Here is a 12314-nt window from a genome sequence, read left to right on the forward strand (position 1 = left end):
CCTCTGTTGTCCCCTTCTGCTCTTGCCCCCAATCCCTACCAAAATCAGAGTCTTTTCCAGTGAGTCAACTCTTTGCATGAGGGGGCCAACGTATTGAAGTTTCAGCCTCAGCATCAGTCCTTCCAATGAATGCCCAGGACTGGTCTCCTTTAGGATGGGCTGGTTGGATCTCCTTGCAGTCCAAGGGACTCTCAAGAGTCTTCTCCAACACCACAGTTCAAAAGCATCAATTCTTCAGTGCTCAGCCATAGGTATGCATATATTCCTTAGTCCTTTAACCATTTTTAAAAACTGTTCTTAAAAGATCATATGCACCCTCATTTAAAAGAAAATAGATGTAATAGTAGAGAATTACATAAAGTTGAGAGACTTTGAACTTCAGCATAGTATGGCTGGAAAACTGTGAATAAAGTATCAAATTCTTGGCTACATCTTTCAGATCCAATGTCTTCAACCCCATTTGGAGACATTGTCTCTTGGATGACTGTTCTCCCTGCAGTTCCTCTGCCCTGCCTCAGTACTCGCCATTGCCTCTCACTGGTACAGTGTACCCCAGATACTCAAGGCTCACTCTTCTCTTCACTCAAGTCTTTGCCCTAAAAGTCACTTTGGAAGAGCTTTTCTACACAGTTGTCTCTAAAATATCATTATGCATCACTATTATTTGCCTTGTATCTGCATGTGTGTGTGTGTGTGTGTGTGTGTGTGTGTTTGTGCAAAGTCCCTTCAAGAGTTTAGATGGAAAGAGGACTTTAGTCACCATCTTCATGTCCCTGGCACATAAGAGACTGCCTGGCATGTGTTAATAATTAGGAAACCTTTGTGAATAAATTACTTTCTATGAGTACACTGAGTTGAATAGATTCTTGCCGAGTGGTTTTACAAATAAGGAATCTGAGACTGAGAGAATTCAATTCTTTTCAGGGTCTTCAAGGTAGACAAAGATAGAAACAAGTCTTAAACCACTGAAGGAATTCTTTGATGGATCCAGTCCAAAAGACATATTTCAGGCAAAGCTGAACTCAGTGAAGGAAAAGTCTAATGCTGATAATCCAAAGGAAATGAAAAGGAACACTCAGAAGAATACTTTTAGCTGACAGAAGAGATTAAAAATACTATCTGCAAAAAAAATGAAAGAAAGAAATATTAAGGGCTATGAATATGCTTTATTGGAGAAGCAAAGGAATAGACACACTATTTGCTCATGGGGTAGATTTCGCAACATGGATACAGACACACAGTAGGCAAAGAGAGATCAAGCGATGAACCTGCTGCTCTTCTTCCACCAACATGGTGTCAGCTTCAGGAACCAAGCGTTTTCTCTGTCAGCTCTCAGTCCAGGAGGAGATTAAGGAAGATGCACTCTGTCACCATGGCCGAAGGGAGGAAATGGAAGAGCCTGGATCATGTTGTTTCTTGGTCCAGATGAAATCTGGTGCTGTTACTTCCACTTGGGTGGACACTTCTGCTCGCATGGTGGGCATGGCGGCCCAGGAGGGCATTTCTGCTGGCTCACTGGAGGTGGGCATGGATGGGGTGGGCAAGGCTCATGGCACTTCGGTGGGCACACTATTGGAGGTGGATGGCAGGGCTCCTTGCACTGATGGTGATGCTGATGCGGATGCTAGTGTGGATGTGGATGCGGATGCGGATGCTGGTGGTGAGACATCCTTCCTGGGTCTCAAGGAATCTGAAATACAAACAGACAACATTCTTCATAACTGGAGTCTGACTGGTAGAACATTTAGCAGCGCCAACTACACTCCTCCCGTCACTAAGGACTCTGCTGGATTCCTAATACAGTCTTTATGGTTTTTAGAGCTTCTTCACCATTATTTTTAGTATCTCTTGCTCTCAGATCTTCAGTCTTTTCTGGTTAGTCTCTCCTACAATTTTCTAAAACAAAATTACCTACACAAGTGTTGTACGAATACAAACATAATCTGAAGAAGAATCTGGATAATAAACTTGTAGCCAATCCTCAAACAAATCTCTACTTATTTCTCCCATGAGGTCTTGGTTGCTGGCTAAGCTGACCTGACTGTGGGCTTCTGAGAAATGCAGAGGCCCAAACCAGGCACTCAGTGGGACTGAACGCTGAGAATGGGGCATTTGGAACTAATGTGTGCTGTGCTGTGGCACAGTATCTCATCCCCTTACTCTCTCTCAGGTTAGGACTGTGCCCTGACTCCAATTTCTCCTCACATTTAAGATCGCATTCATGACCAAATACCAACAATATATCCCTAAATCCTCATTATCTTCTTTTTCCCGGACACAGCACTAATTGCTTCAATTAAATCCACTTCTACCCCCAGATTAAACCCAACACCCATGTTCCATAAAGATCTCTAAGAGCACTCACCTGAGGCTTCAAAGAAGACATGACTGTCACGACAATGACAGCCCTGTGATGGAGACTCCTTTTATAAAGACCAGGCAGCTTCTCCCAGGGGGAATATCCAGGACTGGCTGATGAACTTGTTTCCCACCCTAAATTCCACGTGCTTGCAATCTCAAAGTAAATTGCCACACTCATGCTGATATCACAAATCTCTCTTGTCCATGGACTTCTTTATCCTTCACTCAGGAAGTGCAGAGTGATTCACTGGAGACCTTGTCACATACTCCCTGTGCCATTGTTATGCACCGGTTAGGAAATATGAGGAATTCCTTGACAATAGTGTTGCTTCTTCAGTGTCACAGTTGCTGATTCTTCCACTCCCAGCCCCCAAAAGAATCTGCTATGGAAACTTACTCCTATTCCATTTCACCTACCAGCACCCAGCTTTGTTTCCCTTGATGGTTGAGACTAGGATTTACTAACCTCACATATCTTAACCCCTACCCACAGTTTTTTAAACTCGCCTTCCTTACACCATGCCCCACTGGTCTCTAGCCTCTTCTTGACAATTAAATGACTAGAGGCCACAAAGTTGTATCTTCTTTTCTAATTTTCCAGTTTCTGGGGTTAGCGGTCTCATGCCAGGAGTCTTTTCACACAGCTCCATTCATGGACTTCAACAGGAAAACTTGATCCTTCAGTTTTCTAGGCCATAAAGTCACAAGCTGAGATATTTTGCTGAAGCTCTACTTTGCAGATTTATACACTGATCTGGTCTCTGCAGCAACATGATCATGAGCAACCTGTAGTCTGCTAGAAACCTTAATTCCTCTCTTCTCATTATCTTCAAAATTGACTCAATGTCTAGGCTGCATCCATTAAGAGCTTTTCCAATAGTACTCCCCAAATATCCTCTGCCACTTTCCCCTACAACAGTTAATTCCATTGACTCTATCCTGCCATTATTATCTTTTTTTTTGAAATGACATTTAGTGTGTTTTCAGACATTCTTAGTATACTCAGGGAATGAAGCACCATGAGTCATTGACCCCACCATTCAATCCATGGATATTTTTCTCTTCACAAATAAACTAAGGGTTACATAGACCCCATCAGGAATTTATTAGTATAATTTGTTGAAACCCAGGAGCCCGAGAGCTAATACTAAGCATTAAGCCTTCCATGGGTTTCCTTGGGCGACCAGGGTATGCAGACATCTGTAGGCACCGGTACTTTGGGACATTAAATATTTACCAACCACCCTGAAGATCAGCTTACTAACACTTGTATAAATTAGAGACAAAAGCTATACTTGCCTCAAAATTTTGCTATGACAACAACATGTCTAATATAAGGCATGTGACATAGTCTGTTAGCAAGGCCAAGCTTGTGCCGCTCGCTGCAGTGAATCTGAGATGAGGTGTCTAGACCAGGAAAAGGAAAAATGAAATGAAAAATTTCATGTTTCACCCAGGAATCAAACCCGAGTCTCCTGCATTGCAGGCAGATTCTTTACTGACTGAGCTATGAGGGGCTTTATTTGGGAACCCGCTGGCTGAGACAATGACAATCTAGTGCCTCCAAATAATCGTCTTGCTGGGGCCTGGTTGCCAGGTTCTTTTATGGGTCAGAAGTGGGGTGGAGGTAAGGAAACAAAGTAAAGACTACTCAATCCTTGCAAATTCCCCTAGTATGGCAAGCCTCAGGCAGGGGAATATGTTAGATTTGCTTCCTTACAGTCCCTCACCGGAGAAGGCAATAGCACCCCACTCCAATACTCTTGCCTGGAAAATCCCATGGGCAGAGGAGCCTGCTAGGCTGCAATCCATGGGGTCGCGAAGAGTCGTACATAACTGAGCAACTTCACTTTTCACTTTTCACTTTCATGCATTGGAGAAGGAAATGGCAACCCATTCCAGTGTTCTTGCCTGGAGAATCCCAGGGACAGGGGAGCCTGGTGGGCTGCCATCTATGGGGTCGCACAGAACCGGACACGACTGAAGTGACTTAGCAGCAGCAGCAGCAGCAGCAGTCCCTCACAGGTGGGCAGCTCAGGTTATCTCCCAAAGGCAGTCCATTATGTATGATTACAATAACAAAAGTGGAAAGATGAGGGTTAAAATCACAGAAACTGATCCAGCATAAATTCAAAATTAACTCTTACTGGTTACAAGGCTTAAGGAAATATGAGCCCCATATATATGATAAGCAGTTAATTTCCAAAGTATGTAAGAAGCTCTTACAACATAATAGAAAAAAATTTAACAACCTTAATTTTAAATAGGTAAGGGACGTGAATAGAGCTTTCTTTAGAGAAGACATATATATATATACATATATATAACAACAGGGACATGAAAAGGAGTTTAATATCACTACTAATCATCAGGGAAATGCAAATCTAAACCACAATGATGTATCACTTCACACATGAAGAATGACCATGATCAAAATCAAAATAGCAATGTTGGTGAGATTATGGAGAGAAAAAGAACCCTTGTACCTGGTAGTGGGAAGGCAAAATGGTATAAACATTGTGAAGACTATTAAGGTTACTCAAAAATAGAAAAAATAGAACTATCGTAGGTTTTACCCATTCTACATCTAAATTATTTACCCAAAATAATTTAAATCAAAGTCTCAAAGACTTGTTAGTACACCCAAGTTCACTGCAGCAGTACTCACAGTAGCCAAAGTGTGGTAACAACCTAAATGTCCATCAACAGATGAGTGGATAAGTAAACTGTAGTATATACATACAAAGGATTATTATTCCTTTTGAAAGAAGGAACTCCTGTCCTAAGAGACAACATGACCTAACCTGGAAGACATTATGCCAAGAGAAATTAGCCAGAAACAGATGGACAAGAACCACATGAATCCCCTTACATGAGGTATGGATAAAGCTCAAGCTCATGGATAAAGAATAGAATAGCAGTTGCCAGGAACCAGGGAGGATGGGCATGGAGTAAAAGGTTTGCTTATCACTGGAAAAGGCTCTGATGCTGGGAGGGATTGGGGGCAGGAGGAGAAGGGGATGACAGAGGATGAGATGGCTGGATGGCATCACCGACTCGATGGATATGAGTTTGGGTATGCTCTGGGAGTTGGTAATGGACAGGGAGGCCTGGCGTGCTGCAATTCATGGGGTCGCAAAGAGTCGGACATGACTGAGTGACTGAACTGAACTGAAATGAATCAATAGGTATTGTGAAATGAAAGTCACTACTGCCAAATCAGTAAACAAGAAATGTCACAGCCATCAGCGACTTCTGGCCTCCAAATGTGAATGCGCGCTCTCAAAGCTCAATCCAGCAGATGCCGCCACCCGCCATGGTGACTGCTGAGGCCCTGGGGGAACACAAGGAGCAGCCATCGGCCACAGCTGCCACTACTTAAGGTGAGCAAGGAAACAGGATTTGGCCCAGATAGCTGAGGTACATATGAAAGCAATGAATTCCGTGAGCCCAGAGGCTTGAATCTTCCCGTACATCCAATGCTAAAGTCCTTAATTAGATATCTGATCTTTGATGTTCAGCCCGCCTGCTCCCTTTGCTGTACATTTGTATGTAGCCTCACTCCCACTGCCATCTTCCAAGGGGAACACTTCTCAGAGCTACTGAGATGCTGTCTCCTGGGTTTGGAGTCCTAAACTTCCCACCAAATAAAATAAAAGTCTCCTTTCAGGTTGTGACTATACTTTTTAGTTGACAGTATACAATTTCAGTCCTGAAAGGTATATCAGTTCTAGAGATCTGCCCGCAACATCAAGCCTGTGTATAACCACACTGTATTATACACTTAAAATACTCTTAAGAGAATACACCTCATGTTAAGTGTTCCTAACACAATAAAACTTTTTAAAACAGTAAATTGATATGGCCACTATGGAGAACAATATGGAGATTCATTAAAAATCTAGGAGTAAAACTACCAAATGGCCCAGCACATGCCCTGAGAACATTGTGATTTTAAAAAGGCATGTGTACCCTAGTGTTCATTGCAGGACTATTTACAACAGCCAGGACATGGAAGCAACCTAGATGTCAATCGACAGATGCGTGGATTAAGATGTTGTGGCACATACACACAATGAAATGTTACTCAGCCAGTGAAAAGGAACAAATGTGAGTCAGTTGAACTGAGGTGGACAAATCTAGAGCCTTTTCACGGAGTGAGGTAAGTCAGGAAGAGAAAAACAAATATTGTATATTAACACATATGCATGGAATCTAGAAAAATAGCCCTGATGAACCTCTTTCAAGGGCAAGAATAGAAAGGCAGATGTGAAAACAAACTTGGGAGCACACTGAGGGAAGAGAGGGTGGAACAGATTGAGAGAGTAGCCCTGAATACAGCCTTTGCCGCGTGTAGAATAGATGACTGAGGAAAGTAGTTTCATAGCTCAGGAGTTCAGCCTGGTGCTCTGTGACAGCCTAGAGGGGAGGGATGGGGAGCAGTGGGGTGGACGAGAGGTTCAAGCTGGAGGAGACATATGTGTACTTAGAGCTGATCCACATTGTTTCATGGCAGAAACCAACAGAACATAGTAAAGCAATTATCTTCCAATTAAAAATAAATTTGAGTTAAATATGCCAGCTCTAAAGGTAGAAAAGCTAATAATTATGAATAACTACTCAAAATACCTGATCAATAATGTCAAAAATGCTTCCGATCTTATAAAGAATGGCAGTGTAGACTAAGGTCTCCCTCACTTAGACCCCCGCCCTGCTCCTCTCTTTCTTCTAGCTGTTATCACTGCTAGTTAGAAGCAGTCAGTTTGAAGGCACTTGAAGCATCCACATCTTTTACTAGTAACAGAGGTCTTCCTTCTCCACTGCCTGAGGGAAGATTTCACAGCGTGTGCTCTTTCCTGAAAGAAGAACATGTAGCATCTGCTGTGTTTCTATCTTGACTGGGCTGATGTGGTTCAGAGAAAGAATAGGGGCATAACCTGGGTGTCTGAAGAGGTAGGAACTTCCTTAGACTGAGTCCTGCTCCTGATCTCTTTCTCAGTCTCTCAGAGAACCAATGAGGACCGCTGTTCCTGCCTAGTCCTCTGAGATTCCACAATGGAGTAACCAGGATCCCATTAGGAAACAGACACCCTTCAGGAATCCTGGAAGGAACAGCAATGTCTGGGGATGGAGTAGGTGCTTTCAAAACATTCTTCTCACGAGAAGTCTTAGGAACTAGGTGGTACCTGCTGGAGTAAGAGAATTATCTAAGGAATACGTGGCATAGAACAGTTCTGCCAACATAATTTTATACTTGCTTTTCTTTCTGCATGAATTACTAATGGATTCCAAGATGTTTTTACCAATAAATTCGATAGGTTGTCACTTATGTTTGGCAATTTGAAGGAGGATTAGTTTTTCTTAAGGAAAAGGTACCTAATGAGGTTGCAGACTTAGAAAGAGGATAATTAGTTCTTAATAACAGAGAAAGTGACTTAAGGACAAATGGTCCTCAGTTTTTGAAATAATGGATATTTTTTCATAAAATGAATAGTTTCCATTTTACAAATGGAAGCATTTGTAGCAAACTGAATCTCTGAATCTCTCTGAAAATCGTGTAATATCTACATGAGAGTTTGCTAGATTTTTCTTAGAGCCTCGTAATAGTGGTTATCTAGGAGAGAATTGACTGTCCGGAGACAGTACAAGAGAGGCTAAGCAAGCCATGAGGAAGGAAAGAAATCATCAGTAAATATGCATGCTTGAAGAAGTAAAGGTCAGTGCCACTAAAATTCCAAAGGAAAAGGTTTTTTGAATGTACAATGTTACATGTAGCCAAACTATTAGTCAAATATGAATAAAATAATTTCCACAAATATATTTTCTGATAGCTTCTGGAGGTTAGGCTCCAACAAAACAAAGGTAAAAACCCAATTGAGAAAGATTCAGAATGAAAAAAAAAAACCTATGGACAAAATTGAGAGCAATAAGAGAATGAAAGCCCTAGGGTGACAAGTGTTGGAGAACCCTACAGATCAACAAGATTCTACTACAGCAAAGCTTTACGAACTTTCTGAATGTGTTGATCATGGAAAACTCCGAAAATCAAACAAAAGTTCATTTTTTGTTTTCCCTTTTCTTGTTTTTCTTCAAGGCAAAACTGGGGAGGGAATCGTGTCAATAATATTAATTCAGAACCCTGTGCAAGAGTACAAGGTCAAACCTCTAAAAATAAAGTCACTTCTAGTGTTGGAAGCACAACAAGAGTAAATTCTCTGTGCATTTGGTTACCTATAAGGTGATGGAAATTAATGGAGTCAACTTCCCTACAATATGGGAACATTGTTAATAGACCTATTTCATATAGTCACTCTCATAAAATAAATTTTTGTTTTGCAAAGAATTAATTTATTCCTGGCCCTTATAACCACTAAAAATGTCTTTAAAGATCATATGTACTTTCAGAAAAAGAAAATAGATGTGATAGTAGAATTACATAGAAAGTTGAGACTCTGAACTTCAGCATAGTATGGTTGGAAACTGAATAAATTATCAAAATCTTTGCTACATCTTTCAGATCCAGTGTCTTCAACCCCGTTTGAGACATTGTCTCTTGGGTGACTGTCCTCCCTGCAGTTGCTCTGCCCTCCCTCAGCACTCGCCATCGCCTCTCACTGGTACAGTGTACCCCAGATACTCAAGGCTCACTCTTCTCTTCACTCAAGTCTTTGCCCTAAAAGTCACTTTGGAAGAGCTTTTCTACAGTTGTCTCTAACATACCCCTGCATCACTATTATTTGCCTTGTATCTGCATGTGTGTGGGGGGGGTGTGTGTGCAAACTCCTTCAAGAGTTTAGATGGAAAAAGGACTTTAGTCACCATCCTCATGTCCCTAGCACATAACAGACTGCCTGGCATGTGTTAATAATTGGGAACATTTGTGAATAAATTAATTTTATGAGTACACTGAGTTGGATAGAGTCTACCTACTGGTTTTACTAATATAGAACCTGAGACTGAGAATTCAGTTCTTTTCAGGGTCTTCAAGGTAGAAAAGATAGAAACAACTCAAAACCAATGAAGGAATTCTGGTGGATCCAGTCGAAAAGACATATTTCAGGCAAAGTTGAACTCAATGATGGAAAAGTCTAACTCTGGTAATCCAATGGGAATGAAAAGAAACACTCAGAAAAACTTGCAGTTGAGAGAAGAGATGAAAACACTATATGCAAAAGAAAACCCGCAAAAAGAAAAGAAATACATAATGGGCTATGAATATGCTTTATTGGAGGCGAAGGAATAGACACACTAACTGCTCACCGGGTAGAGATCAGTGGGATTGCCAGGTCATATGGCAGTTCTATTTGCAATTTTAAGGAATCTCCACTGTTCTCCATAGTGGCTGTACTAGTTTGCATTCCACCAACAGTGTAGGAGGGTTCCCTTTTCTCCACACCCTCTCCAGCATTGATTGCTTGTAGACTTTTGGATCGCAGCCATTCTGACTGGTGTGAAGTGGTACCTCATTGTGGTTTTGATTTGCATTTCTCTGATAATGAGTGATGTTGACATCTTTTCATGTGTTTGTTAGCCATCCCGTATGTCTTCTTTGGAGAAATGTCTATTTAGTTCTTTGGCCCATTTTTTGATTGGGTCGTTTATTTTTCTGGAATTGAGCTGCATAATGTTTTTTATAGCTTCTTCACCTTCTTTTAGTATCCCTTGCCCTCAATCTTCAGTCTTTTGGTTCGTCTCTCCTTCCACTTTCTAAAACAAAATTACTTACAGGTGTTGTACGAATACAAACATACTCTGAAGAAGAATCTGGATAATAAACTTGTAGCCAATCCTCAAGCAAAACTCTACCTATTTCTCCCATGAGGTCTTGGTTGCTGGCCAAGCTGACCTGACTGTGGGCTTCTGAGGAAAATGCAAAGCCCAAACCAGGCACTCAGTGGGACTCAACACTGAGAAGGGGGCATTTGGAACTAATGTGCTGTGCTGGCACAGGATCTCATCCCCTTACTCTCTCTCAGGTTAAGACTGTGCCTCTGACTCTATTTTCTCCTCGCATTTCAGATCTCATTCATGACCAAGTACCAAAAATGTACCCCTAATATCCTCATTATCCTCTTTTCCCATACAGAACACTAATTCCTTCAATTAAAGCCACTTCTTCCCCAGATTAAACCCCTACCACAGAAGTTCCAAAGAGGTCTTTAAGAATTGTGCTCACCGGAGGCTCAAAGAACAACTCTGATCATCACGACAATGACAGCACTGTGATGGAGACTCCTTTATAAGGACCAGGCAGCTCCATCCAGGGGGAACATCCCAGGACTGGCATGATGCACTTGTTTCCACACCAAATTCCACATGCTTGCAGTCTCAAAATCAATGCCCCAGTCATACTGATATCACACAGTTCCCTTGACCATGGACTTGCTCACCCTTCAGTGAAGAATTATGGAGTGATTCATTTGAGACTTTGTCTCATACTTCCTCTACCAGTGTTGTGCACCATGTACAGAATATGAGGAATGCTTGAGAATGGTGCTATTCTTCCATAGTTAGAGATGTTGCTTCGCCCTCTTGCCAGCTCCCCGAGCATCTGGTACATAAAACTTACTAACCCATTCCATTTCATCTGTCAGCATCTGGCTTTTTTCCATTGAAGACATAGACCAGAGTTTTCCTAACTGCACATATTTTCACTCCTATGTACAGTTTTTCAAAACTCGCCTTGTACCATATACTTCTTCTTGACAATTAAGGGCCTTAAACCTGACCACAAAGTCTACCTTGATGTTTTAGTGCAAGCAGTCTTGTGTCAGATGTGCTTTCACATGGCTCCATACACGGACTTGAACAAGACAACATGATCCCTCAGTTTCTAAGGCGATAAATCACAGCTCTGGCCCCTTCCTGAAGCTCTACTTTGCAGGTTTATACACTGACCTGAACTCTGCAGACCCATGATCTGAGTCATTTGTGGTCAAATTCCTCTCTTCTCATTATCTTCAAATGAACTCAGTGTTGGGCTATATCCATTTAGAAGCTTTTCCACTAATACGCCCTAAATAACTCGCACTTCTTTCCCTCTGCTGCTGCTTCTGGTAAGTCGCTTCAGTCATGTCTGACTCTGTGCGACCCACAGAGGGCAACCCAACAGGCTCCCCATCCCTGGGATTCTCCAGGCAGAATATTGAGTGGGTTGCCAATTCCCCTACAACAGTTAATTCAATTGACTCTATCAGGTCCTTTATTTTAAATGACACTTAGTGTGTTTTCAGACATTCTTAGTACACTCAGGAATGAAACTCAATGAATCATTGATTCAGCCATTCAGATCATGGGTATTTCTCCTTAAATAAATAAAATAGGGTGACATAGAACCCATTGATAATTTTATTAGTATAATTTTGCCAACAGTAACACTTCAGCTAATAACATTTACTATGCCTTTCAGGGAAAACTTGAGTACCTTGGCTATCAGTTCTGTTCCGTTCAGTCCAGTCCAGTCACTTAGTCATGTCTGACTCTTTGTGACCCCATGAAACTGCAGTACCCCAGACTTCCTGTCTATCACCACCTCCTAGGACTTGCTCAAGCTCATGTCCATCTAGTTGGTGATGCCATCCAAACATCTCATCTTCTATCATTCCCTTTCCTCTGGCCGATCTTTCCCAGCATCAGGATCTTTTCCAGTGAGTCAGTTCTTCACATCAAGTGGCCAAATTATTGGCACTTCAGCATCAGTCCTTCCAATGAATACTCAGGACTGATTATCTTTACTATTGACTGGCTGGACCTCCCTGCAATCCAAGGGACTCTCAAGAGTCTTCTCCAGCACCACAGTTCAAAAGCATCAATTATCTGGCACTCAGCTTTCTTTATGGTCCAACTATCACCCCATACATGAATGACTACTGGAAAACTATAGCTTTGACTGCAAGGACCTTTGTTGGCAAAGTAATGTCTCTGCTTTTAATATGTTGTCTAGGTTGGTCATA

At 41.8% G+C, this 12314-nt stretch overlaps 1 long non-coding RNA gene across 1 annotated transcript; it reads right to left on the bottom strand.

The window, feature by feature from the left end:
* Positions 1 to 1146: 1146 nt before the first annotated feature.
* Positions 1147 to 2401, bottom strand: LOC114113088 (uncharacterized). Its single transcript, XR_003588173.2, has 2 exons — positions 2366 to 2401; positions 1147 to 1690 (listed from the first exon to the last, which is right to left on the bottom strand). It is a non-coding gene; the product is annotated as an uncharacterized LOC114113088 (long non-coding RNA).
* Positions 2402 to 12314: the final 9913 nt, after the last annotated feature.

Source organism: Ovis aries, chromosome 1 (genome assembly GCF_016772045.2).
Source record: "Ovis aries strain OAR_USU_Benz2616 breed Rambouillet chromosome 1, ARS-UI_Ramb_v3.0, whole genome shotgun sequence".
Lineage (NCBI taxonomy): Eukaryota > Metazoa > Chordata > Mammalia > Artiodactyla > Bovidae > Ovis > Ovis aries.